Source organism: Amia ocellicauda, unplaced genomic scaffold, assembly GCF_036373705.1.
Source record: "Amia ocellicauda isolate fAmiCal2 unplaced genomic scaffold, fAmiCal2.hap1 HAP1_SCAFFOLD_47, whole genome shotgun sequence".
Lineage (NCBI taxonomy): Eukaryota > Metazoa > Chordata > Actinopteri > Amiiformes > Amiidae > Amia > Amia ocellicauda.
This window is the reverse complement of record NW_027102983.1, coordinates 115,001-141,890: the sequence shown is the minus strand read 5'-3', so window position 1 is coordinate 141,890 and position 26,890 is coordinate 115,001. Positions and strand designations below refer to the sequence as shown.

Here is a 26,890-nt window from a genome sequence, read left to right as displayed (position 1 = left end):
ACTTTGGATACACGCAATTTCATCATTATTTCAGATTTGACTTCCCCAAATACACAGGCATACAATAGATCTTGTTCTCCAACGTAAACGGTCCCTAGTAACTAGGGTACATTCATAAATAAATTGAGCATCATGGCTAGAAGTGACTAAATGTTGCCTAATCTTTCTCATCGAGAAATGACACAATTACAGCAACACAAAAAGGAACTCCACCGGACAAAGTTCAGTGCTCACAAGGAGCCTCATTCAACACACACGGTTCCATTCCCATTCATGCAAAGCACGAAAGTGTAAAACTTGGGAACATACTTGAGAGCAAAGATCACATTCAATCTCATTCAAGGCACGGATGTGAATGCAACGGGATGAAATTACTGAAATGATGCCTGCCCTCGAACTGTGATGATGGACTACCCGACTCGCCAATAATATTGGGTTCTGGTGTATTGAAATACAGGAGCTGCTGGATTTGTGTGTTTTCTTACCCCCTCACCATAGTTTGTCAAATGTTTAAACAACTGAACTTATATTCAAGGTTTGTTTCTCTTCATATGTTTTACTGGTTTACATTTGTCTCAGCAACCTCAGCAAAAATGATTCTTCTACTTTCAAAACAAAATGACAACAGGATGAATGCACACACTTGAAAATACAATACATGCAATGTTATGCATCATAGTGATGCAACCTCCTTTCAGTTTCATACTGCATGTCAATTGAAATCCTTACTGAAATGCACACCTTCTCAAGATTGCGCTTGACTGGCGTGTCAGGCACTCAATTACAGCTGTTTTATCAAGACAATGTGTTCGTTTTGTAATATATAGTTCCGGTCTGGTGTGGCACCCCAGCTAACGCACAACGTTGCCACAACGTTTCGTGTTAGCAGGGACTGTCTGCGGCGTGCTGGTGTGTCCCGGACTTTAGAGTAGAGAGACAGTTCAACTGTAAGTATGAGCGGCAGAAACGGATATTGCCTTCCCTTTAAGTAGAGCGTCAGGGACAGCCTCCCTGGCTTACGGCCATACTAGCCTGAATACGCCCGATCTCGTCCGATCTCGGAAACTAAGCAGGCTCGGGCCTGGTCAGTACTTGGATGGGAGACCGCCTGGGAATACCAGGTGCTGTAAGCTTTTGCATCTTTTACACACCAGAGGGCGACAAATCACGAGTTTTAACTTTGGATACACGCAATTTCATCATTATTTCAGATTTGACTTCCCCAAATACACAGGCATACAATAGATCTTGTTCTCCAATGTAAACGGTCCCTAGTAACTAGGGTACATTCGTAAATAAATTGAGCATCATGGCTAGAAGTGACTAAATGTTGCCTAATCTTTCTCATCGAGAAATGACACAATTACAGCAACACAAAAAGGAACTCCACCGGACAAAGTTCAGTGCTCACAAGGAGCCTCATTCAACACACACGGTTCCATTCCCATTCATGCAAAGCACGAAAGTGTAAAACTTGGGAACATACTTGAGAGCAAAGATCACATTCAATCTCATTCAAGGCACGGATGTGAATGCAACGGGATGAAATTACTGAAATGATGCCTGCCCTCGAACTGTGATGATGGACTACCCGACTCGCCAATAATATTGGGTTCTGGTGTATTGAAATACAGGAGCTGCTGGATTTGTGTGTTTTCTTACCCCCTCACCATAGTTTGTCAAATGTTTAAACAACTGAACTTATATTCAAGGTTTGTTTCTCTTCATATGTTTTACTGGTTTACATTTGTCTCAGCAACCTGTTGAATGATTCTTCTGCTTTCAAAACAAAATGACAACAGGATGAATGCACACACTTGTAAAAACAATACATGCAATGTTATGCATCATAGTGATGCAACCTCCTTTCAGTTTCATACTGCATGTCAATTGAAATCCTTACTGAAATGCACACCTTCTCAAGATTGCGCTTGACTGGCGTGTCAGGCACTCAATTACAGCTGTTTTATCAAGACAATGTGTTCGTTTTGTAATATATAGTTCCGGTCTGGTGTGGCACCCCAGCTAACGCACAACGTTGCCACAATGTTGCCACAACGTGGCGTGTTAGCAGGGACTGTCTGCGGCGCGCTGGTGTTTCCCGGGCTTTAGAGTAGAGAGACAGTTCAACTGTAAGTATGAACGGCAGAAACGGATATTGCCTTCCCTTTAAGTAGAGCGTCAGGGACAGCATTCCTAGCTTACGGCCATACTAGCCTGAATACGCCCGATCTCGTCCGATCTCGGAAGCTAAGCAGGCTCGGGCCTGGTCAGTACTTGGATGGGAGACCGCCTGGGAATACCAGGTGCTGTAAGCTTTTGCATCTTTTACACACCAGAGGGCGACATATCACGAGTTTTAACTTTGGATACACGCAATTTCATCATTATTTCAGATTTGACTTCCCCAAATACACAGGCATACAATAAATCTTGTTCTCCAATGTAAACGGTCCCTAGTAACTAGGGTACATTCATAAATAAATTGAGCATCATGGCTAGAAGTGACTAAATGTTGCCTAATCTTTCTCATCGAGAAATGACAGAATTACAGCAACACAAAAAGGAACTCCACCGGACAAAGTTCAGTGCTCACAAGGAGCCTCATTCAACACACACGGTTCCATTCCCATTCATGCAAAGCACGAAAGTGTAAAACTTGGGAACATACTTGAGAGCAAAGATCACATTCAATCTCATTCAGGCACGGATGTGAATGCAACAAGATGAAATTACTGAAATGATGCCTGCCCTCGAACTGTGATGATGGACTACCCGACTCGCCAATAATATTGGGTTCTGGTGTATTGAAATACAGGAGCTGCTGGATTTGTGTGTTTTCTTACCCCCTCACCATAGTTTGTCAAATGTTTAAACAACTGAACTTATATTCAAGGTTTGTTTCTCTTCATATGTTTTACTGGTTTACATTTGTCTCAGCAACCTGTTGAATGATTCTTCTGCTTTCAAAACAAAATGACAACAGGATGAATGCACACACTTGAAAATACAATACATGCAATGTTATGCATCATAGTGATGCAACCTCCTTTCAGTTTCATACTGCATGTCAATTTAAATCCTTACTGAAATGCACACCTTCTCAAGATTGCGCTTGACTGGCGTGTCAGGCACTCAATTACAGCTGTTTTATCAAGACAATGTGTTCGTTTTGTAATATATAGTTCCGGTCTGGTGTGGCACCCCAGCTAACGCACAACGTTGCCACAATGTTGCCACAACGTGGCGTGTTAGCAGGGACTGTCTGCGGCGCGCTGGTGTGTCCCGGGCTTTAGAGTAGAGAGACAGTTCAACTGTAAGTATGAACGGCAGAAACGGATATTGCCTTCCCTTTAAGTAGAGCGTCAGGGACAGCCTCCCTGGCTTACGGCCATACTAGCCTGAATACGCCCGATCTCGTCCGATCTCGGAAGCTAAGCAGGCTTGGGCCTGGTCAGTACTTGGATGGGAGACTGCCTGGAAATACCAGGTGCTGTAAGCTTTTGCATCTTTTACACACCAGAGGGCGACAAATCACGAGTTTTAACTTTGGATACACGCAATTTCATCATTATTTCAGATTTGACTTCCCCAAATACACAGGCATACAATAGATCTTGTTCTCCAACGTAAACGGTCCCTAGTAACTAGGGTACATTCGTAAATAAATTGAGCATCATGGCTAGAAGTGACTTAATGTTGCCTAATCTTTCTCATCGAGAAATGACACAATTACAGCAACACAAAAAGGAACTCCACCGGACAAAGTTCAGTGCTCACAAGGAGCTTCATTCAACACATACGGTTCCATTCCCATTCATGCAAAGCACGAAAGTGTAAAACTTGGGAACATACTTGAGAGCAAAGATCACATTCAATCTCATTCAAGGCACGGATGTGAATGCAACGGGATGAAATTACTGAAATTATGCCTGCCCTCGAACTGTGATGATGGACTACCCGACTCGCCAATAATATTGGGTTCTGGTGTATTGAAGTACAGGAGCTGCTGGATTTGTGTGTTTTCTTACCCCCTCACCATAGTTTGTCAAATGTTTAAACAACTGAACTTATATTCAAGGTTTGTTTCTCTTCATATGTTTTACTGGTTTACATTTGTCTCAGCAACCTGTTGAATGATTCTTCTGCTTTCAAAACAAAATGACAACAGGATGAATGCACACACTTGAAAATACAATACATGCAATGTTATGCATCATAGTGATGCAACCTCCTTTCAGTTTCATACTGCATGTCAATTGAAATCCTTACTGAAATGCACACCTTCTCAAGATTGCGCTTGACTGGCGTGTCAGGCACTCAATTACAGCTGTTTTATCAAGACAATGTGTTCGTTTTGTAATATATAGTTCCGGTCTGGTGTGGCACCCCAGCTAACGCACAACGTTGCCACAATGTTGCCACAACGTGGCGTGTTAGCAGGGACTATCTGCGGCGCGCTGCTGTGTCCCGGGCTTTAGAGTAGAGAGACAGTTCAACTGTAAGTATGAACGGCAGAAACGGATATTGCCTTCCCTTTAAGTAGAGCGTCAGGGACAGCCTTTCTGGCTTACGGCCATACTAGCCTGAATACGCCCGATCTCGTCCGATCTCGGAAGCTAAGCAGGCTCGGGCCTGGTCAGTACTTGGATGGGAGACCGCCTGGGAATACCAGGTGCTGTAAGCTTTTGCATCTTTTACACACCAGAGGGCGACAAATCACGAGTTTTAACTTTGGATACACGCAATTTCATCATTATTTCAGATTTGACTTCCCCAAATACACAGGCATACAATAGATCTTGTTCTCCAACGTAAACGGTCCCTAGTAACTAGGGTACATTCATAAATAAATTGAGCATCATGGCTAGAAGTGACTAAATGTTGCCTAATCTTTCTCATCGAGAAATGACACAATTACAGCAACACAAAAAGGAACTCCACCGGACAAAGTTCAGTGCTCACAAGGAGCCTCATTCAACACACACGGTTCCATTCCCATTCATGCAAAGCACGAAAGTGTAAAACTTGGGAACATACTTGAGAGCAAAGATCACATTCAATCTCATTCAAGGCACGGATGTGAATGCAACGGGATGAAATTACTGAAATGATGCCTGCCCTCGAACTGTGATGATGGACTACCCGACTCGCCAATAATATTGGGTTCTGGTGTATTGAAATACAGGAGCTGCTGGATTTGTGTGTTTTCTTACCCCCTCACCATAGTTTGTCAAATGTTTAAACAACTGAACTTATATTCAAGGTTTGTTTCTCTTCATATGTTTTACTGGTTTACATTTGTCTCAGCAACCTCAGCAAAAATGATTCTTCTACTTTCAAAACAAAATGACAACAGGATGAATGCACACACTTGAAAATACAATACATGCAATGTTATGCATCATAGTGATGCAACCTCCTTTCAGTTTCATACTGCATGTCAATTGAAATCCTTACTGAAATGCACACCTTCTCAAGATTGCGCTTGACTGGCGTGTCAGGCACTCAATTACAGCTGTTTTATCAAGACAATGTGTTCGTTTTGTAATATATAGTTCCGGTCTGGTGTGGCACCCCAGCTAACGCACAACGTTGCCACAACGTTTCGTGTTAGCAGGGACTGTCTGCGGCGCGCTGGTGTGTCCCGGACTTTAGAGTAGAGAGACAGTTCAACTGCAAGTATGAGCGGCAGAAACGGATATTGCCTTCCCTTTAAGTAGAGCGTCAGGGACAGCCTCCCTGGCTTACGGCCATACTAGCCTGAATACGCCCGATCTCGTCCGATCTCGGAAGCTAAGCAGGCTCGGGCCTGGTCAGTACTTGGATGGGAGACCGCCTGGGAATACCAGGTGCTGTAAGCTTTTGCATCTTTTACACACCAGAGGGCGACAAATCACGAGTTTTAACTTTGGATACTCGCAATTTCATCATTATTTCAGATTTGACTTCCCCAAATACACAGGCATACAATAGATCTTGTTCTCCAACGTAAACGGTCAATAGTAACTAGGGTACATTCGTAAATAAATTGAGCATCATGGCTAGAAGTGACTAAATGTTGCCTAATCTTTCTCATCGAGAAATTACACAATTACAGCAACACAAAAAGGAACTCCACCGGACAAAGTTCAGTGCTCACAAGGAGCCTCATTCAACACACACGGTTCCATTCCCATTCATGCAAAGCACGAAAGTGTAAAACTTGGGAACATACTTGAGAGCAAAGATCACATTCAATCTCATTCAAGGCACGGATGTGAATGCAACGGGATGAAATTACTGAAATGATGCCTGCCCTCGAACTGTGATGATGGACTACCCGACTCGCCAATAATATTGGCTTCTGGTGTATTGAAATACAGGAGCTGCTGGATTTGTGTCATTTCTTACCCCCTCACCATAGTTTGTCAAATGTTTAAACAACTGAACTTATATTCAAGGTTTGTTTCTCTTCATATGTTTTACTGGTTTACATTTGTCTCAGCAACCTGTTGAATGATTCTTCTGCTTTCAAAACAAAATGACAACAGGATGAATGCACACACTTGAAAATACAATACATGCAATGTTATGCATCATAGTGATGCAACCTCCTTTCAGTTTCATACTGCATGTCAATTGAAATCCTTACTGAAATGCACACCTTCTCAAGATTGCGCTTGACTGGCGTGTCAGGCACTCAATTACAGCTGTTTTATCAAGACAATGTGTTCGTTTTGTAAAATATAGTTCCGGTCTGGTGTGGCACCCCAGCTAACGCACAACGTTGCCACAATGTTGCCACAACGTGGCGTGTTAGCAGGGACTGTCTGCGGCGCGCTGGTGTGTCCCGGGCTTTAGAGTAGAGAGACAGTTCAACTGTAAGTATGAACGGCAGAAACGGATATTGCCTTCCCTTTAAGTAGAGCGTCAGGGACAGCCTCCCTGGCTTACGGCCATACTAGCCTGAATACGCCCGATCTCGTCCGATCTCGGAAGCCAAGCAGGCTCGGGCCTGGTCAGTACTTGGATGGGAGACCGCCTGGGAATACCAGGTGCTGTAAGCTTTTGCATCTTTTACACACCAGAGGGCGACAAATCACGAGTTTTAACTTTGGATACACGCAATTTCATCATTATTTCAGATTTGACTTCCCCAAATACACAGGCATACAATAGATCTTGTTCTCCAACGTAAACGGTCCCTAGTAACTAGGGTACATTCGTAAATAAATTGAGCATCATGGCTAGAAGTGACTAAATGTTGCCTAATCTTTCTCATCGAGAAATGACACAATTACAGCAACACAAAAAGGAACTCCACCGGACAAAGTTCAGTGCTCACAAGGAGCCTCATTCAACACACACGGTTCCATTCCCATTCATGCAAAGCACGAAAGTGTAAAACTTGGGAACATACTTGAGAGCAAAGATCACATTCAATCTCATTCAAGGCACGGATGTGAATGCAACGGGATGAAATTACTGAAATGATGCCTGCCCTCGAACTGTGATGATGGACTACCCGACTCGCCAATAATATTGGGTTCTGGTGTATTGAAATACAGGAGCTGCTGGATTTGTGTGTTTTCTTACCCCCTCACCATAGTTTGTCAAATGTTTAAACAACTGAACTTATATTCAAGGTTTGTTTCTCTTCATATGTTTTACTGGTTTACATTTGTCTCAGCAACCTGTTGAATGATTCTTCTGCTTTCAAAACAAAATGACAACAGGATGAATGCACACACTTGAAAATACAATACATGCAATGTTATGCATCATAGTGATGCAACCTCCTTTCAGTTTCATACTGCATGTCAATTGAAATCCTTACTGAAATGCACACCTTCTCAAGATTGCGCTTGAATGGCGTGTCAGGCACTCAATTACAGCTGTTTTATCAAGACAATGTGTTCGTTTTGTAATACATAGGTCTGGTGTGGCACCCCAGCTAACGCACAACGTTGCCACAACGTTTCGTGTTAGCAGGGACTGTCTGCGGCGTGCTGGTGTGTCCCGGACTTTAGAGTAGAGAGACAGTTCAACTGTAAGTATGAGCGGCAGAAACGGATATTGCCTTCCCTTTAAGTAGAGCGTCAGGGACAGCCTCCCTGGCTTACGGCCATACTAGCCTGAATACGCCCGATCTCGTCCGATCTCGGAAACTAAGCAGGCTCGGGCCTGGTCAGTACTTGGATGGGAGACCGCCTGGGAATACCAGGTGCTGTAAGCTTTTGCATCTTTTACACACCAGAGGGCGACAAATCACGAGTTTTAACTTTGGATACACGCAATTTCATCATTATTTCAGATTTGACTTCCCCAAATACACAGGCATACAATAGATCTTGTTCTCCAATGTAAACGGTCCCTAGTAACTAGGGTACATTCGTAAATAAATTGAGCATCATGGCTAGAAGTGACTAAATGTTGCCTAATCTTTCTCATCGAGAAATGACACAATTACAGCAACACAAAAAGGAACTCCACCGGACAAAGTTCAGTGCTCACAAGGAGCCTCATTCAACACACACGGTTCCATTCCCATTCATGCAAAGCACGAAAGTGTAAAACTTGGGAACATACTTGAGAGCAAAGATCACATTCAATCTCATTCAAGGCACGGATGTGAATGCAACGGGATGAAATTACTGAAATGATGCCTGCCCTCGAACTGTGATGATGGACTACCCGACTCGCCAATAATATTGGGTTCTGGTGTATTGAAATACAGGAGCTGCTGGATTTGTGTGTTTTCTTACCCCCTCACCATAGTTTGTCAAATGTTTAAACAACTGAACTTATATTCAAGGTTTGTTTCTCTTCATATGTTTTACTGGTTTACATTTGTCTCAGCAACCTGTTGAATGATTCTTCTGCTTTCAAAACAAAATGACAACAGGATGAATGCACACACTTGTAAAAACAATACATGCAATGTTATGCATCATAGTGATGCAACCTCCTTTCAGTTTCATACTGCATGTCAATTGAAATCCTTACTGAAATGCACACCTTCTCAAGATTGCGCTTGACTGGCGTGTCAGGCACTCAATTACAGCTGTTTTATCAAGACAATGTGTTCGTTTTGTAATATATAGTTCCGGTCTGGTGTGGCACCCCAGCTAACGCACAACGTTGCCACAATGTTGCCACAACGTGGCGTGTTAGCAGGGACTGTCTGCGGCGCGCTGGTGTGTCCCGGGCTTTAGAGTAGAGAGACAGTTCAACTGTAAGTATGAACGGCAGAAACGGATATTGCCTTCCCTTTAAGTAGAGCGTCAGGGACAGCATTCCTAGCTCACGGCCATACTAGCCTGAATACGCCCGATCTCGTCCGATCTCGGAAGCTAAGCAGGCTCGGGCCTGGTCAGTACTTGGATGGGAGACCGCCTGGGAATACCAGGTGCTCTAAGCTTTTGCATCTTTTACACACCAGAGGGCGACATATCACGAGTTTTAACTTTGGATACACGCAATTTCATCATTATTTCAGATTTGACTTCCCCAAATACACAGGCATACAATAGATCTTGTTCTCCAATGTAAACGGTCCCTAGTAACTAGGGTACATTCATAAATAAATTGAGCATCATGGCTAGAAGTGACTAAATGTTGCCTAATCTTTCTCATCGAGAAATGACAGAATTACAGCAACACAAAAAGGAACTCCACCGGACAAAGTTCAGTGCTCACAAGGAGCCTCATTCAACACACACGGTTCCATTCCCATTCATGCAAAGCACGAAAGTGTAAAACTTGGGAACATACTTGAGAGCAAAGATCACATTCAATCTCATTCAAGGCACGGATGTGAATGCAACAAGATGAAATTACTGAAATGATGCCTGCCCTCGAACTGTGATGATGGACTACCCGACTCGCCAATAATATTGGGTTCTGGTGTATTGAAATACAGGAGCTGCTGGATTTGTGTGTTTTCTTACCCCCTCACCATAGTTTGTCAAATGTTTAAACAACTGAACTTATATTCAAGGTTTGTTTCTCTTCATATGTTTTACTGGTTTACATTTGTCTCAGCAACCTGTTGAATGATTCTTCTGCTTTCAAAACAAAATGACAACAGGATGAATGCACACACTTGAAAATACAATACATGCAATGTTATGCATCATAGTGATGCAACCTCCTTTCAGTTTCATACTGCATGTCAATTTAAATCCTTACTGAAATGCACACCTTCTCAAGATTGCGCTTGACTGGCGTGTCAGGCACTCAATTACAGCTGTTTTATCAAGACAATGTGTTCGTTTTGTAATATATAGTTCCGGTCTGGTGTGGCACCCCAGCTAACGCACAACGTTGCCACAATGTTGCCACAACGTGGCGTGTTAGCAGGGACTGTCTGCGGCGCGCTGGTGTGTCCCGGGCTTTAGAGTAGAGAGACAGTTCAACTGTAAGTATGAACGGCAGAAACGGATATTGCCTTCCCTTTAAGTAGAGCGTCAGGGACAGCCTCCCTGGCTTACGGCCATACTAGCCTGAATACGCCCGATCTCGTCCGATCTCGGAAGCTAAGCAGGCTTGGGCCTGGTCAGTACTTGGATGGGAGACCGCCTGGGATTACCAGGTGCTGTAAGCTTTTGCATCTTTTACACACCAGAGGGCGACAAATCACGAGTTTTAACTTTGGATACACGCAATTTCATCATTATTTCAGATTTGACTTCCCCAAATACACAGGCATACAATAGATCTTGTTCTCCAACGTAAACGGTCCCTAGTAACTAGGGTACATTCGTAAATAAATTGAGCATCATGGCTAGAAGTGACTAAATGTTGCCTAATCTTTCTCATCGAGAAATGACACAATTACAGCAACACAAAAAGGAACTCCACCGGACAAAGTTCAGTGCTCACAAGGAGCCTCATTCAACACACACGGTTCCATTCCCATTCATGCAAAGCACGAAAGTGTAAAACTTGGGAACATACTTGAGAGCAAAGATCACATTCAATCTCATTCAAGGCACGGATGTGAATGCAACGGGATGAAATTACTGAAATGATGCCTGCCCTCGAACTGTGATGATGGACTACCCGACTCGCCAATAATATTGGGTTCTGGTGTATTGAAATACAGGAGCTGCTGGATTTGTGTGTTTTCTTACCCCCTCACCATAGTTTGTCAAATGTTTAAACAACTGAACTTATATTCAAGGTTTGTTTCTCTTCATATGTTTTACTGGTTTACATTTGTCTCAGCAACCTGTTGAATGATTCTTCTGCTTTCAAAACAAAATGACAACAGGATGAATGCACACACTTGAAAATACAATACATGCAATGTTATGCATCATAGTGATGCAACCTCCTTTCAGTTTCATACTGCATGTCAATTGAAATCCTTACTGAAATGCACACCTTCTCAAGATTGCGCTTGACTGGCGTGTCAGGCACTCAATTACAGCTGTATTATCAAGACAATGTGTTCGTTTTGTAAAATATAGTTCCGGTCTGGTGTGGCACCCCAGCTAACGCACAACGTTGCCACAACGTTTCGTGTTAGCAGGGACTGTCTGCGGCGCGCTGGTGTGTCCCGGACTTTAGAGTAGAGAGACAGTTCAACTGCAAGTATGAGCGGCAGAAACGGATATTGCCTTCCCTTTAAGTAGAGCGTCAGGGACAGCCTCCCTGGCTTTCGGCCATACTAGCCTGAATACGCCCGATCTCGTCCAATCTCGGAAGCTAAGCAGGCTCAGGCCTGGTCAGTACTTGGATGGGAGACCGCCTGGGAATACCAGGTGCTGTAAGCTTTTGCATCTTTTACACACCAGAGGGCGACAAATCACGAGTCTTAACTTTGGATACACGCAATTTCATCATTATTTCAGATTTGACTTCCCCAAATACACAGGCATACAATAGATCTTGTTCTCCAACGTAAACGGTCCCTAGTAACTAGGGTACATTCGTAAATAAATTGAGCATCATGGCTAGAAGTGACTAAATGTTGCCTAATCTTTCTCATCGAGAAATGACACAATTACAGCAACACAAAAAGGAACTCCACCGGACAAAGTTCAGTGCTCACAAGGAGCCTCATTCAACACACACGGTTCCATTCCCATTTATGCAAAGCACGAAAGTGTAAAACTTGGGAACATACTTGAGAGCAAAGATCACATTCAATCTCATTCAAGGCACGGATGTGAATGCAACGGGATGAAATTACTGAAATGATGCCTGCCCTCGAACTGTGATGATGGACTACCCGACTCGCCAATAATATTGGGTTCTGGTGTATTGAAATACAGGAGCTGCTGGATTTGTGTGTTTTCTTACCCCCTCACCATAGTTTGTCAAATGTTTAAACAACTGAACTTATATTCAAGGTTTGATTCTCTTCATATGTTTTACTGGTTTACATTTGTCTCAGCAACCTGTTGAATGATTCTTCTGCTTTCAAAACAAAATGACAACAGGATGAATGCACACACTTGAAAATACAATACATGCAATGTTATGCATCATAGTGATGCAACCTCCTTTCAGTTTCATACTGCATGTCAATTGAAATCCTTACTGAAATGCACACCTTCTCAAGATTGCGCTTGACTGGCGTGTCAGGCACTCAATTACAGCTGTTTTATCAAGACAATGTGTTCGTTTTGTAATATATAGTTCCGGTCTGGTGTGGCACCCCAGCTAACGCACAACGTTGCCACAATGTTGCCACAACGTGGCGTGTTAGCAGGGACTGGCTGCGGCGCGCTGGTGTGTCCCGGGCTTTAGAGTAGAGAGACAGTTCAACTGCAAGTATGAGCGGCAGAAACGGATATTGCCTTCCCTTTAAGTAGAGCGTCAGGGACAGCCTCCCTGGCTTACGGCCATACTAGCCTGAATACGCCCGATCTCGTCCGATCTCGGAAGCTAAGCAGGCTCGGGCCTGGTCAGTACTTGGATGGGAGACCGCCTGGGAATACCAGGTGCTGTAAGCTTTTGCATCTTTTACACAACAGAGGGCGACAAATCACGAGTTTTAACTTTGGATACACGCAATTTCATCATTATTTCAGATTTGACTTCCCCAAATACACAGGCATACAATAGATCTTGTTCTCCAACGTAAACGGTCCCTAGTAACTAGGGTACATTCGTAAATAAATTGAGCATCATGGCTAGAAGTGACTAAATGTTGCCTAATCTTTCTCATCGAGAAATGACACAATTACAGCAACACAAAAAGGAACTCCACCGGACAAAGTTCAGTGCTCACAAGGAGCCTCATTCAACACACACGGTTCCATTCCCATTCATGCAAAGCACGAAAGTGTAAAACTTGGGAACATACTTGAGAGCAAAGATCACATTCAATCTCATTCAAGGCACGGATGTGAATGCACCGGGATGAAATTACTGAAATGATGCCTGCCCTCGAACTGTGATGATTGACTACCCGACTCGCCAATAATATTGGGTTCTGGTGTTTTGAAATACAGGAGCTGCTGGATTTGTGTGTTTTCTTACCCCCTCACCATAGTTTGTCAAATGTTTAAACAACTGAACTTATATTCAAGGTTTGTTTCTCTTCAAATGTTTTACTGGTTTACATTTGTCTCAGCAACCTGTTGAATGATTCTTCTGCTTTCAAAACAAAATGACAACAGGATGAATGCACACACTTGAAAATACAATACATGCAATGTTATGCATCATAGTGATGCAACCTCCTTTCAGTTTCATACTGCATGTCAATTGAAATCCTTACTGAAATGCACACCTTCTCAAGATTGCGCTTGACTGGCGTGTCAGGCACTCAATTACAGCTGTTTTATCAAGACAATGTGTTCGTTTTGTAATATATAGTTCCGGTCTGGTGTGGCACCCCAGCTAACGCACAACGTTGCCACAATGTTGCCACAACGTGGCGTGTTAGCAGGGACTGGCTGCGGCGCGCTGGTGTGTCCCGGGCTTTAGAGTAGAGAGACAGTTCAACTGCAAGTATGAGCGGCAGAAACGGATATTGCCTTCCCTTTAAGTAGAGCGTCAGGGACAGCCTCCCTGGCTTACGGCCATACTAGCCTGAATACGCCCGATCTCGTCCGATCTCGGAAGCTAAGCAGGCTCGGGCCTGGTCAGTACTTGGATGGGAGACCGCCTGGGAATACCAGGTGCTGTAAGCTTTTGCATCTTTTACACACCAGAGGGCGACAAATCACGAGTTTTAACTTTGGATACACGCAATTTCATAATTATTTCAGATTTGACTTCCCCAAATACACAGGCATACAATAGATCTTGTTCTCCAACGTAAACGGTCCCTAGTAACTAGGGTACATTCGTAAATAAATTGAGCATCATGGCTAGAAGTGACTAAATGTTGCCTAATCTTTCTCATCGAGAAATGACACAATTACAGCAACACAAAAAGGAACTCCACCGGACAAAGTTCAGTGCTCACAAGGAGCCTCATTCAACACACACGGTTCCATTCCCATTCATGCAAAGCACGAAAGTGTAAAACTTGGGAACATACTTGAGAGCAAAGATCACATTCAATCTCATTCAAGGCACGGATGTGAATGCACCGGGATGAAATTACTGAAATGATGCCTGCCCTCGAACTGTGATGATTGACTACCCGACTCGCCAATAATATTGGGTTCTGGTGTTTTGAAATACAGGAGCTGCTGGATTTGTGTGTTTTCTTACCCCCTCACCATAGTTTGTCAAATGTTTAAACAACTGAACTTATATTCAAGGTTTGTTTCTCTTCAAATGTTTTACTGGTTTACATTTGTCTCAGCAACCTGTTGAATGATTCTTCTGCTTTCAAAACAAAATGACAACAGGATGAATGCACACACTTGAAAATACAATACATGCAATGTTATGCATCATAGTGATGCAACCTCCTTTCAGTTTCATACTGAATGTCAATTGAAATCCTTACTGAAATGCACACCTTCTCAAGATTGCGCTTGACAGGAGTGTCAGGCACTCAATTACAGCTGTTTTATCAAGACAATGTGTTCGTTTTGTAATATATAGTTCCGGTCTGGTGTGGCACCCCAGCTAACGCACAACGTTGCCACAATGTTGCCACAACGTGGCGTGTTAGCAGGGACTGTCTGCGGCGCGCTGGTGTGTCCCGGGCTTTAGAGTAGAGAGACAGTTCAACTGTAAGTATGAACGGCAGAAACGGATATTGCCTTCCCTTTAAGTAGAGCGTCAGGGACAGCCTTCCTGCCTTACGGCCATACTAGCCTGAATACGCCCGATCTCGTCCGATCTCGGAAGCCAAGCAGGCTCGGGCCTGGTCAGTACTTGGATGGGAGACTGCCTGGGAATACCAGGTGCTGTAAGCTCTTGCACCTTTTAATAAACTAGAGGGCGACATATCACGAGTTTTAACTTTGGATACACACAATTTCATCATTATTTCAGATTTTACTTCCCCAAATACACAGGCATACAATAGATCTTGTTCTCCAACGTAAACGGTCCCTAGTAACTAGGGTACATTCGTAAATAAATTGAGCATCATGGCTAGAAGTGACTAAATGTTGCCTAATCTTTCTCATCGAGAAATGACACAATTACAGCAACACAAAAAGGAACTCCACCGGACAAAGTTCAGTGCTCACAAGGAGCCTCATTCAACACACACGGTTCCATTCCCATTCATGCAAAGCACGAAAGTGTAAAACTTGGGAACATACTTGAGAGCAAAGATCACATTCAATCTCATTCAAGGCACGGATGTGAATGCAACGGGATGAAATTACTGAAATGATGCCTGCCCTCGAACTGTGATGATGGACTACCCGACTCGCCAATAATATTGGGTTCTGGTGTATTGAAATACAGGAGCTGCTGGATTTGTGTGTTTTCTTACCCCCTCACCATAGTTTGTCAAATGTTTAAACAACTGAACTTATATTCAAGGTTTGTTTCTCTTCATATGTTTTACTGGTTTACATTTGTCTCAGCAACCTGTTGAATGATTCTTCTGCTTTCAAAACAAAATGACAACAGGATGAATGCACACACTTGAAAATACAATACATGCAATGTTATGCATCATAGTGATGCAACCTCCTTTCAGTTTCATACTGCATGTCAATTGAAATCCTTACTGAAATGCACACCTTCTCAAGATTGCGCTTGACTGGCGTGTCAGGCACTCAATTACAGCTGTATTATCAAGACAATGTGTTCGTTTTGTAAAATATAGTTCCGGTCTGGTGTGGCACCCCAGCTAACGCACAACGTTGCCACAACGTTTCGTGTTAGCAGGGACTGCCTGCGGCGCGCTGGTGTGTCCCGGACTTTAGAGTAGAGAGACAGTTCAACTGCAAGTATGAGCGGCAGAAACGGATATTGCCTTCCCTTTAAGTAGAGCGTCAGGGACAGCCTCCCTGGCTTACGGCCATACTAGCCTGAATACGCCCGATCTCGTCCGATCTCGGAAGTCAAGCAGGCTTGGGCCTGGTCAGTATTTGGATGGGAGACCGCCTTGGAATACCAGGTGCTGTAAGCTTTTGCATCTTTTACACACCAGAGGGCGACAAATCACGAGTTTTAACTTTGGATACACGCAATTTCATCAATATTTCAGATTTTACTTCCCCAAATACACAGGCATACAATAGATCTTGTTCTCCAACGTAAACGGTCCCTAGTAACTAGGGTACATTCGTAAATAAATTGAGCATCATGGCTAGAAGTGACTAAATGTTGCCTAATCTTTCTCATCGAGAAATGACACAATTACAGCAACACAAAAAGGAACTCCACCGGACAAAGTTCAGTGCTCACAAGGAGCCTCATTCAACACACACGGTTCCATTCCCATTCATGCAAAGCACGAAAGTGTAAAACTTGGGAACATACTTGAGAGCAAAGATCACATTCAATCTCATTCAAGGCACGGATGTGAATGCAACGGGATGAAATTACTGAAATGATGCCTGCCCTCGAACTGTGATGATGGACTACCCGACTCGCCAATAATATTGGGTTCTGGTGTATTGAAATACAGGAGCTGCTGGATTTGTGTGTTTTCTTACCCCCTCACCATAGTTTGTCAAATGTTTAAACAACTGAACTTATATTCAAGGTTTGTTTCTCTTCATATGTTTTACTGGTTTACATTTGTCTCAGCAACCTCAGCAAGAATGATTCTTCTGCTTTCAAAACAAAATGACAACAGGATGAATGCACACACTTGAAAATACAATACATGCAATGTTATGCATCATAGTGATGCAACCTCCTTTCAGTTTCATACTGCATGTCAATTGAAATCCTTACTGAAATGCACACCTTCTCAAGATTGCGCTTGACTGGCGTGTCAGGCACTCAATTACAGCTGTATTATCAAGACAATGTGTTCGTTTTGTAATATATAGTTCCGGTCTGGTGTGGCACCCCAGCTAACGCACAACGTTGCCACAACGTTTCGTGTTAGCAGGGACTGTCTGCGGCGCGCTGGTGTGTCCCGGACTTTAGAGTAGAGAGACAGTTCAACTGCAAGTATGAGCGGCAGAAACGGATATTGCCTTCCCTTTAAGTAGAGCGTCAGGGACAGCCTCCCTGGCTTACGGCCATACTAGCCTGAATACGCCCGATCTCGTCCGATCTCGGAAGCTAAGCAGGCTCGGGCCTGGTCAGTACTTGGATGGGAGACCGCCTGGGAATACCAGGTGCTGTAAGCTTTTGCATCTTTTACACACCAAAGGGCGACAAATCACAAGTTTTAACTTTGGATACACGCAATTTCATCATTATTTCAGATTTGACTTCCCCAAATACACAGGCATACAATAGATCTTGTTCTCCAACGTAAACGGTCCCTAGTAACTAGTGTACATTTGTAAATAAATTGAGCATCATGGCTAGAAGTGACTAAATGTTGCCTAATCTTTCTCATCGAGAAATGACACAATTACAGCAACACAAAAAGGAACTCCACCGGACAAAGTTCAGTGCTCACAAGGAGCCTCATTCAACACACACGGTTCCATTCCCATTCATGCAAAGCACGAAAGTGTAAAACTTGGGAACATACTTGAGAGCAAAGATCACATTCAATCTCATTCAAGGCACGGATGTGAATGCAACGGGATGAAATTACTGAAATGATGCCTGCCCTCGAACTGTGATGATGGACTACCCGACTCGCCAATAATATTGGGTTCTGGTGTATTGAAATACAGGAGCTGCTGGATTTGTGTGTTTTCTTACCCCCTCACCATAGTTTGTCAAATGTTTAAACAACTGAACTTATATTCAAGGTTTGTTTCTCTTCATATGTTTTACTGGTTTACATTTGTCTCAGCAACCTGTTGAATGATTCTTCTGCTTTCAAAACAAAATGACAACAGGATGAATGCACACACTTGAAAATACAATACATGCAATGTTATGCATCATAGTGATGCAACCTCCTTTCAGTTTCATACTGCATGTCAATTGAAATCCTTACTGAAATGCACACCTTCTCAAGATTGCGCTTGACTGGCGTGTCAGGCACTCAATTACAGCTGTTTTATCAAGACAATGTGTTCGTTTTGTAATATATAGTTCCGGTCTGGTGTGGCACCCCAGCTAACGCACAACGTTGCCACAATGTTGCCACAACGTGGCGTGTTAGCAGGGACTGTCTGCGGCGCGCTGGTGTGTCCCGGGCTTTAGAGTAGAGAGACAGTTCAACTGTAAGTATGAACGGCAGAAACGGATATTGCCTTCCCTTTAAGTAGCGCGTCAGGGACAGCCTCCCTGGCTTACGGCCATACTAGCCTGAATACGCCCGATCTCGTCCGATCTCGGAAGCTAAGCAGGCTTGGGCCTGGTCAGTACTTGGATGGGAGACCCCCTGGGAATACCAGGTGCTGTAAGCTTTTGCATCTTTTACACACCAAAGGGCGACAAATCACGAGTTTTAACTTTGGATACACGCAATTTCATCATTATTTCAGATTTGACTTCCCCAAATACACAGGCATACAATAGATCTTGTTCTCCAACGTAAACGGTCCCTAGTAACTAGTGTACATTCGTAAATAAATTGAGCATCATGGCTAGAAGTGACTAAATGTTGCCTAATCTTTCTCATCGAGAAATGACACAATTACACCAACACAAAAAGGAACTCCACCGGACAAAGTTCAGTGCTCACAAGGAGCCTCATTCAACACACACGGTTCCATTCCCATTCATGCAAAGCACGAAAGTGTAAAACTTGGGAAAATACTTGAGAGCAAAGATCACATTCAATCTCATTCAAGGCACGGATGTGAATGCAACGGGATGAAATTACTGAAATGATGCCTGCCCTCGAACTGTGATGATGGACTACCCGACTCGCCAATAATATTGGGTTCTGGTGTATTGAAATACAGGAGCTGCTGGATTTGTGTGTTTTCTTACCCCCTCACCATAGTTTGTCAAATGTTTAAACAACTGAACTTATATTCAAGGTTTGTTTCTCTTCATATGTTTTACTGGTTTACATTTGTCTCAGCAACCTGTTGAATGATTCTTCTGCTTTCAAAACAAAATGACAACAGGATGAATGCACACACTTGAAAATACAATACATGCAATGTTATGCATCATAGTGATGCAACCTCCTTTCAGTTTCATACTGCATGTCAATTGAAATCCTTACTGAAATGCACACCTTCTCAAGATTGCGCTTGACTGGCGTGTCAGGCACTCAATTACAGCTGTTTTATCAAGACAATGTGTTCGTTTTGTAATATATAGTTCCGGTCTGGTGTGGCACCCCAGCTAACGCACAACGTTGCCACAATGTTGCCACAACGTGGCGTGTTAGCAGGGACTGTCTGCGGCGCGCTGGTGTGTCCCGGGCTTTAGAGTAGAGAGACAGTTCAACTGTAAGTATGAACGGCAGAAACGGATATTGCCTTCCCTTTAAGTAGCGCGTCAGGGACAGCCTCCCTGGCTTACGGCCATACTAGCCTGAATACGCCCGATCTCGTCCGATCTCGGAAACTAAGCAGGCTCGGGCCTGGTCAGTACTTGGATGGGAGACCCCCTGGGAATACCAGGTGCTGTAAGCTTTTGCATCTTTTACACACCAAAGGGCGACAAATCACGAGTTTTAACTTTGGATACACGCAATTTCATCATTATTTCAGATTTGACTTCCCCAAATACACAGGCATACAATAGATCTTGTTCTCCAACGTAAACGGTCCCTAGTAACTAGTGTACATTCGTAAATAAATTGAGCATCATGGCTAGAAGTGACTAAATGTTGCCTAATCTTTCTCATCGAGAAATGACACAATTACACCAACACAAAAAGGAACTCCACCGGACAAAGTTCAGTGCTCACAAGGAGCCTCATTCAACACACACGGTTCCATTCCCATTCATGCAAAGCACGAAAGTGTAAAACTTGGGAAAATACTTGAGAGCAAAGATCACATTCAATCTCATTCAAGGCACGGATGTGAATGCAACGGGATGAAATTACTGAAATGATGCCTGCCCTCGAACTGTGATGATGGACTACCCGACTCGCCAATAATATTGGGTTCTGGTGTATTGAAATACAGGAGCTGCTGGATTTGTGTGTTTTCTTACCCCCTCACCATAGTTTGTCAAATGTTTAAACAACTGAACTTATATTCAAGGTTTGTTTCTCTTCATATGTTTTACTGGTTTACATTTGTCTCAGCAACCTGTTGAATGATTCTTCTGCTTTCAAAACAAAATGACAACAGGATGAATGTACACACTTGAAAATACAATACATGCAATGTTATGCATCATAGTGATGCAACCTCATTTCAGTTTCATACTGCATGTCAATTGAAATCCTTACTGAAATGCACACCTTCACAAGATTGCGCTTGACTGCCGTGTCAGGCACTCAATTACAGCTGTTTTATCAAGACAATGTGTTCGTTTTGTAAAATATAGTTCCGGTCTGGTGTGGCACCCCAGCTAACGCACAACGTTGCCACAATGTTGCCACAACGTGGCGTGTTAGCAGGGACTGTCTGCGGCGCGCTGGTGTGTCCCGGGCTTTAGAGTAGAGAGACAGTTCAACTGTAAGTATGAACGGCAGAAACGGATATTGCCTTCCCTTTAAGTAGAGCGTCAGGGACAGCCTCCCTGGCTTATGGCCATACTATCCTGAATACGCCCGATCTCGTCAGATCTCGGAAGCTAAGCAGGCTCGGGCCTGGTCAGTACTTGGATGGGAGACCGCCTGGGAATACCAGGTGCTGTAAGCTTTTGCATCTTTTACACTCCAGAGGGCGACAAATCACGAGTTTTAACTTTGGATACACGCAATTTCATCATTATTTCAGATTTGACTTCCCCAAATACACAGGCATACAATAGATCTTGTTCTCCTACGTAAACGGTCCCTAGTAACTAGGGTACATTCGTAAATAAATTGAGCATCATGGCTAGAAGTGACTAAATGTTGCCTAATCTTTCTCATCGAGAAATGACACAATTACAGCAACACAAAAAGGAACTCCACCGGACAAAGATCAGTGCTCACAAGGAGCCTCATTCAACACACACGGTTCCATTCCCATTCATGCAAAGCACGAAAGTGTAAAACTTGGGAACATACTTGAGAACAAAGATCACATTCAATCTCATTCAAGGCACGGATGTGAATGCAACGGGATGAAATTACTGAAATGATGCCTGCCCTCGAACTGTGATGATGGACTACCCGACTCGCCAATAATATTGGGTTCTGGTGTATTGAAATACAGGAGCTGCTGGATTTGTGTGTTTTCTTACCCCCTCACCATAGTTTGTCAAATGTTTAAACAACTGAACTTATATTCAAGGTTTGTTTCTCTTCATATGTTTTACTGGTTTACATTTGTCTCAGCAACCTCAGCAAAAATGATTCTTCTGCTTTCAAAACAAAATGACAACAGGATGAATGCACACACTTGAAAATACAATACATGCAATGTTATGCATCATAGTGATGCAACCTCCTTTCAGTTTCATACTGCATGTCAATTGAAATCCTTATTGAAATGCACACCTTCTCAAGATTGCGCTTGACTGGCGTGTCAGGCACTCAATTACAGCTGTATTATCAAGACAATGTGTTCGTTTTGTAAAATATAGTTCCGGTCTGGTGTGGCACCCCAGCTAACGCACAACGTTGCCACAACGTTTCGTGTTAGCAGGGACTGTCTGCGGCGCGCTGGTGTGTCCCGGACTTTAGAGTAGAGAGACAGTTCAACTGCAAGTATGAGCGGCAGAAACGGATATTGCCTTCCCTTTAAGTAGAGCGTCAGGGACAGCCTTCCTGGCTTACGGCCATACTAGCCTGAATACGCCCGATCTCGTCCGATCTCGGAAGCTAAGCAGGCTCGGGCCTGGTCAGTACTTGGATGGGAGACTGCCTGGGAATACCAGGTGCTGTAAGCTTTTGCATCTTTTACACACCAGAGGGCGACAAATCACGAGTTTTAACTTTGGATACACGCAATTTCATCATTATTTCAGATTTGACTTCCCCAAATACACAGGCATACAATAGATCTTGTTCTCCAACGTAAACGGTCCCTAGTAACTAGGGTACATTCGTAAATAAATTGAGCATCATGGCTAGAAGTGACTAAATGTTGCCTAATCTTTCTCATCGAGAAATGACACAATTACAGCAACACAAAAAGGAACTCCACCGGACAAAGTTCAGTGCTCACAAGGAGCCTCATTCAACACACACGGTTCCATTCCCATTCATGCAAAGCACGAAAGTGTAAAACTTGGGAACATACTTGAGAGCAAAGATCACATTCAATCTCATTCAAGGCACGGATGTGAATGCAACGGGATGAAATTACTGAAATGATGCCTGCCCTCGAACTGTGAAGATGGACTTCCCGACTCGCCAATAATATTGGGTTCTGGTGTATTGAAATACAGGAGCTGCTGGATTTGTGTGTTTTCTTACCCCCTCACCATAGTTTGTCAAATGTTTAAACAACTGAACTTATATTCAAGGTTTGTTTCTCTTCATATGTTTTACTGGTTTACATTTGTCTCAGCAACCTGTTGAATGATTCTTCTGCTTTCAAAACAAAATGACAACAGGATGAATGCACACACTTGAAAATACAATACATGCAATGTTATGCATCATAGTGATGCAACCTCCTTTCAGTTTCATACTGCATGTCAATTGAAATCCTTACTGAAATGCACACCTTCTCAAGATTGCGCTTGACTGGCGTGTCAGGCACTCAATTACAGCTGTTTTATCAAGACAATGTGTTCGTTTTGTAATATATAGTTCCGGTCTGGTGTGGCACCCCAGCTAACGCACAACGTTGCCACAACGTTTCGTGTTAGCAGGGACTGTCTGCGGCGCGCTGGTGTGTCCCGGACTTTAGAGTAGAGAGACAGTTCAACTGCAAGTATGAGCGGCAGAAACGGATATTGCCTTCCCTTTAAGTAGAGCGTCAGGGAGAGCCTCCCTGGCTTACGGCCATACTAGCCTGAATACGCCCGATCTCGTCCGATCTCGGAAGCCAAGCAGGCTCGGGCCTGGTCAGTACTTGGATGGGAGACCGCCTGGGAATAACAGGTGCTGTAAGCTTTTGCATCTTTTACACACCAGAGGGCGACAAATCACGAGTTTTAACTTTGGATACACGCAATTTCATCATTATTTCAGATTTGACTTCCCCAAATACACAGGCATACAATAGATCTTGTTCTCCAACGTAAACGGTCCCTAGTAACTAGGGTACATTCGTAAATAAATTGAGCATCATGGCTAGAAGTGACTAAATGTTGCCTAATCTTTCTCATCGAGAAATGACACAATTACAGCAACACAAAAAGGAACTCCACCGGACAAAGTTCAGTGCTCACAAGGAGCCTCATTCAACACACACGGTTCCATTCCCATTCATGCAAAGCACGAAAGTGTAAAACTTGGGAACATACTTGAGAGCAAAGATCACATTCAATCTCATTCAAGGCACGGATGTGAATGCAACGGGATGAAATTACTGAAATGATGCCTGCCCTCGAACTGTGATGATGGACTACCCGACTCGCCAATAATATTGGGTTCTGGTGTATTGAAATACAGGAGCTGCTGGATTTGTGTGTTTTCTTACCCCCTCACCATAGTTTGTCAAATGTTTAAACAACTGAACTTATATTCAAGGTTTGTTTCTCTTCATATGTTTTACTGGTTTACATTTGTCTCAGCAACCTGTTGAATGATTCTTCTGCTTTCAAAACAAAATGACAACAGGATGAATGCACACACTTGAAAATACAATACATGCAATGTTATGCATCATAGTGATGCAACCTCCTTTCAGTTTCATACTGCATGTCAATTGAAATCCTTACTGAAATGCACACCTTCTCAAGATTGCGCTTGACTGGCGTGTCAGGCACTCAATTACAGCTGTTTTATCAAGAGAATGTGTTCGTTTTGTAATATATAGTTCCGGTCTGGTGTGGCACCCCAGCTAACGCACAACGTTGCCACAACGTTTCGTGTTAGCAGGGACTGTCTGCGGCGTGCTGGTGTGTCCCGGACTTTAGAGTAGAGAGACAGTTCAACTGCAAGTATGAGCGGCAGAAACGGATATTGCCTTCCCTTTAAGTAGAGCGTCAGGGACAGCCTCCCTGGCTTACGGCCATACTAGCCTGAATACGCCCGATCTCGTCTGATCTCGGAAGCTAAGCAGGCTCGGGCCTGGTCAGTACTTGGATGGGAGACCACCTGGGAATACCAGGTGCTGTAAGCTTTTGCATCTTTTACACACCAGAGGGCGACAAATCACGAGTTTTAACTTTGGATACACGCAATTTCATCATTATTTCAGATTTGACTTCCCCAAATACACAGGCATACAATAGATCTTGTTCTCCAACGTAAACGGTCCCTAGTAACTAGGGTACATTCGTAAATAAATTGAGCATCATGGCTAGAAGAGACTAAATGTTGCCTAATCTTTCTCATCGAGAAATGACACAATTACAGCAACACAAAAAGGAACTCCACCGGACAAAGTTCAGTGCTCACAAGGAGCCTCATTCAACACACACGGTTCCATTCCCATTCATGCAAAGCACGAAAGTGTAAAACTTGGGAACATACTTGAGAGCAAAGATCACATTCAATCTCATTCAAGGCACGAATGTGAATGCAACGGGATGAAATTACTGAAATGATGCCTGCCCTCGAACTGTGATGATGGACTACCCGACTCGCCAATAATATTGGGTTCTGGTGTATTGAAATACAGGAGCTGCTGGATTTGTGTGTTTTCTAACCCCCTCACCATAGTTTGTCAAATGTTTAAACAACTGAACTTATATTCAAGGTTTGTTTCTCTTCATATGTTTTACTGGTTTACATTTGTCTCAGCAACCTGTTGAATGATTCTTCTGCTTTCAAAACAAAATGACAACAGGATGAATGCACACACTTGAAAATACAATACATGCAATGTTATGCATCATAGTGATGCAACCTCCTTTCAGTTTCATACTGCATGTCAATTGAAATCCTTACTGAAATGCACACCTTCTCAAGATTGCGCTTGACTGGCGTGTCAGGCACTCAATTACAGCTGTTTTATCAAGAGAATGTGTTCGTTTTGTAATATATAGTTCCGGTCTGGTGTGGCACCCCAGCTAACGCACAACGTTGCCACAATGTTGCCACAACGTGGCGTGTTAGCAGGGACTGTCTGCGGCGCGCTGGTGTGTCCCGGGCTTTAGAGTAGAGAGACAGTTCAACTGTAAGTATGAACAGCAGAAACGGATATTGCCTTCCCTTTAAGTAGAGCGTCAGGGACAGCCTTCCTGGCTTACGGCCATACTAGCCTGAATACGCCCGATCTCGTCCGATCTCGGAAGCCAAGCAGGCTCGGGCCTGGTCAGTACTTGGATGGGAGACCGCCTGGGAATACCAGGTGCTGTAATCTTTTGCATCTTTTACACACCAGAGGGCGACAAATCACGAGTTTTAACTTTGGATACACGCAATTTCATCATTATTTCAGATTTGACTTCCCCAAATACACAGGCATACAATAGATCTTGTTCTCCAACGTAAACGGTCCCTAGTAACTAGGGTACATTCGTAAATAAATTGAGCATCATGGCTAGAAGTGACTAAATGTTGCCTAATCTTTCTCATCGAGAAATGACACAATTACAGCAACACAAAAAGGAACTCCACCGGACAAAGTTCAGTGCTCACAAGGAGCCTCATTCAACACACACGGTTCCATTCCCATTCATGCAAAGCACGAAAGTGTAAAACTTGGGAACATACTTGAGAGCAAAGATCACATTCAATCTCATTCAAGGCACGGATGTGAATGCAACGGGATGAAATTACTGAAATGATGCCTGCCCTCGAACTGTGAAGATGGACTTCCCGACTCGCCAATAATATTGGGTTCTGGTGTATTGAAATACAGGAGCTGCTGGATTTGTGTGTTTTCTTACCCCCTCACCATAGTTTGTCAAATGTTTAAACAACTGAACTTATATTCAAGGTTTGTTTCTCTTCATATGTTTTACTGGTTTACATTTGTCTCAGCAACCTGTTGAATGATTCTTCTGCTTTCAAAACAAAATGACAACAGGATGAATGCACACACTTGAAAATACAATACATGCAATGTTATGCATCATAGTGATGCAACCTCCTTTCAGTTTCATACTGCATGTCAATTGAAATCCTTACTGAAATGCACACCTTCTCAAGATTGCGCTTGACTGGCGTGTCAGGCACTCAATTACAGCTGTTTTATCAAGACAATGTGTTCGTTTTGTAATATATAGTTCCGGTCTGGTGTGGCACCCCAGCTAACGCACAACGTTGCCACAACGTTTCGTGTTAGCAGGGACTGTCTGCGGCGCGCTGGTGTGT

At 43.4% G+C, this 26,890-nt stretch overlaps 22 non-coding genes across 22 annotated transcripts; all 22 read left to right on the top strand.

Moving 5' to 3' along the window:
- The first annotated feature begins 1,014 nt into the window (after positions 1 to 1,014).
- On the top strand, positions 1,015 to 1,133 carry LOC136737327 (5S ribosomal RNA). The gene has a single exon (XR_010812290.1). It is a non-coding gene; the product is annotated as a 5S ribosomal RNA (ribosomal RNA).
- Positions 1,134 to 2,199: 1,066 nt separating this feature from the next.
- LOC136737354 (5S ribosomal RNA) lies at positions 2,200 to 2,318 on the top strand. The gene has a single exon (XR_010812316.1). It is a non-coding gene; the product is annotated as a 5S ribosomal RNA (ribosomal RNA).
- Positions 2,319 to 3,383: 1,065 nt separating this feature from the next.
- Positions 3,384 to 3,502, top strand: LOC136736640 (5S ribosomal RNA). Its single transcript, XR_010811701.1, has one exon. It is a non-coding gene; the product is annotated as a 5S ribosomal RNA (ribosomal RNA).
- A 1,066-nt stretch (positions 3,503 to 4,568) lies between these two features.
- Positions 4,569 to 4,687, top strand: LOC136737343 (5S ribosomal RNA). Its single transcript, XR_010812305.1, has one exon. It is a non-coding gene; the product is annotated as a 5S ribosomal RNA (ribosomal RNA).
- Positions 4,688 to 5,745: 1,058 nt separating this feature from the next.
- LOC136737331 (5S ribosomal RNA) lies at positions 5,746 to 5,864 on the top strand. The gene has a single exon (XR_010812294.1). It is a non-coding gene; the product is annotated as a 5S ribosomal RNA (ribosomal RNA).
- A 1,066-nt stretch (positions 5,865 to 6,930) lies between these two features.
- LOC136737174 (5S ribosomal RNA) lies at positions 6,931 to 7,049 on the top strand. Its single transcript, XR_010812143.1, has one exon. It is a non-coding gene; the product is annotated as a 5S ribosomal RNA (ribosomal RNA).
- A 1,050-nt stretch (positions 7,050 to 8,099) lies between these two features.
- On the top strand, positions 8,100 to 8,218 carry LOC136737325 (5S ribosomal RNA). The gene has a single exon (XR_010812289.1). It is a non-coding gene; the product is annotated as a 5S ribosomal RNA (ribosomal RNA).
- A 1,066-nt stretch (positions 8,219 to 9,284) lies between these two features.
- LOC136736768 (5S ribosomal RNA) lies at positions 9,285 to 9,403 on the top strand. Its single transcript, XR_010811823.1, has one exon. It is a non-coding gene; the product is annotated as a 5S ribosomal RNA (ribosomal RNA).
- Positions 9,404 to 10,469: 1,066 nt separating this feature from the next.
- On the top strand, positions 10,470 to 10,588 carry LOC136737352 (5S ribosomal RNA). The gene has a single exon (XR_010812314.1). It is a non-coding gene; the product is annotated as a 5S ribosomal RNA (ribosomal RNA).
- A 1,055-nt stretch (positions 10,589 to 11,643) lies between these two features.
- LOC136736692 (5S ribosomal RNA) lies at positions 11,644 to 11,762 on the top strand. The gene has a single exon (XR_010811749.1). It is a non-coding gene; the product is annotated as a 5S ribosomal RNA (ribosomal RNA).
- A 1,066-nt stretch (positions 11,763 to 12,828) lies between these two features.
- Positions 12,829 to 12,947, top strand: LOC136737319 (5S ribosomal RNA). The gene has a single exon (XR_010812283.1). It is a non-coding gene; the product is annotated as a 5S ribosomal RNA (ribosomal RNA).
- Positions 12,948 to 14,013: 1,066 nt separating this feature from the next.
- Positions 14,014 to 14,132, top strand: LOC136737308 (5S ribosomal RNA). Its single transcript, XR_010812272.1, has one exon. It is a non-coding gene; the product is annotated as a 5S ribosomal RNA (ribosomal RNA).
- Positions 14,133 to 15,198: 1,066 nt separating this feature from the next.
- On the top strand, positions 15,199 to 15,317 carry LOC136736746 (5S ribosomal RNA). The gene has a single exon (XR_010811801.1). It is a non-coding gene; the product is annotated as a 5S ribosomal RNA (ribosomal RNA).
- A 1,056-nt stretch (positions 15,318 to 16,373) lies between these two features.
- Positions 16,374 to 16,492, top strand: LOC136736654 (5S ribosomal RNA). Its single transcript, XR_010811714.1, has one exon. It is a non-coding gene; the product is annotated as a 5S ribosomal RNA (ribosomal RNA).
- Positions 16,493 to 17,550: 1,058 nt separating this feature from the next.
- On the top strand, positions 17,551 to 17,669 carry LOC136737296 (5S ribosomal RNA). Its single transcript, XR_010812261.1, has one exon. It is a non-coding gene; the product is annotated as a 5S ribosomal RNA (ribosomal RNA).
- A 1,066-nt stretch (positions 17,670 to 18,735) lies between these two features.
- LOC136737032 (5S ribosomal RNA) lies at positions 18,736 to 18,854 on the top strand. The gene has a single exon (XR_010812006.1). It is a non-coding gene; the product is annotated as a 5S ribosomal RNA (ribosomal RNA).
- A 1,066-nt stretch (positions 18,855 to 19,920) lies between these two features.
- LOC136737350 (5S ribosomal RNA) lies at positions 19,921 to 20,039 on the top strand. The gene has a single exon (XR_010812312.1). It is a non-coding gene; the product is annotated as a 5S ribosomal RNA (ribosomal RNA).
- A 1,066-nt stretch (positions 20,040 to 21,105) lies between these two features.
- LOC136736704 (5S ribosomal RNA) lies at positions 21,106 to 21,224 on the top strand. Its single transcript, XR_010811761.1, has one exon. It is a non-coding gene; the product is annotated as a 5S ribosomal RNA (ribosomal RNA).
- Positions 21,225 to 22,282: 1,058 nt separating this feature from the next.
- LOC136737252 (5S ribosomal RNA) lies at positions 22,283 to 22,401 on the top strand. The gene has a single exon (XR_010812218.1). It is a non-coding gene; the product is annotated as a 5S ribosomal RNA (ribosomal RNA).
- Positions 22,402 to 23,456: 1,055 nt separating this feature from the next.
- Positions 23,457 to 23,575, top strand: LOC136737373 (5S ribosomal RNA). Its single transcript, XR_010812335.1, has one exon. It is a non-coding gene; the product is annotated as a 5S ribosomal RNA (ribosomal RNA).
- Positions 23,576 to 24,630: 1,055 nt separating this feature from the next.
- On the top strand, positions 24,631 to 24,749 carry LOC136737093 (5S ribosomal RNA). Its single transcript, XR_010812066.1, has one exon. It is a non-coding gene; the product is annotated as a 5S ribosomal RNA (ribosomal RNA).
- A 1,066-nt stretch (positions 24,750 to 25,815) lies between these two features.
- LOC136737364 (5S ribosomal RNA) lies at positions 25,816 to 25,934 on the top strand. Its single transcript, XR_010812326.1, has one exon. It is a non-coding gene; the product is annotated as a 5S ribosomal RNA (ribosomal RNA).
- The last annotated feature ends 956 nt before the right edge of the window (positions 25,935 to 26,890 follow it).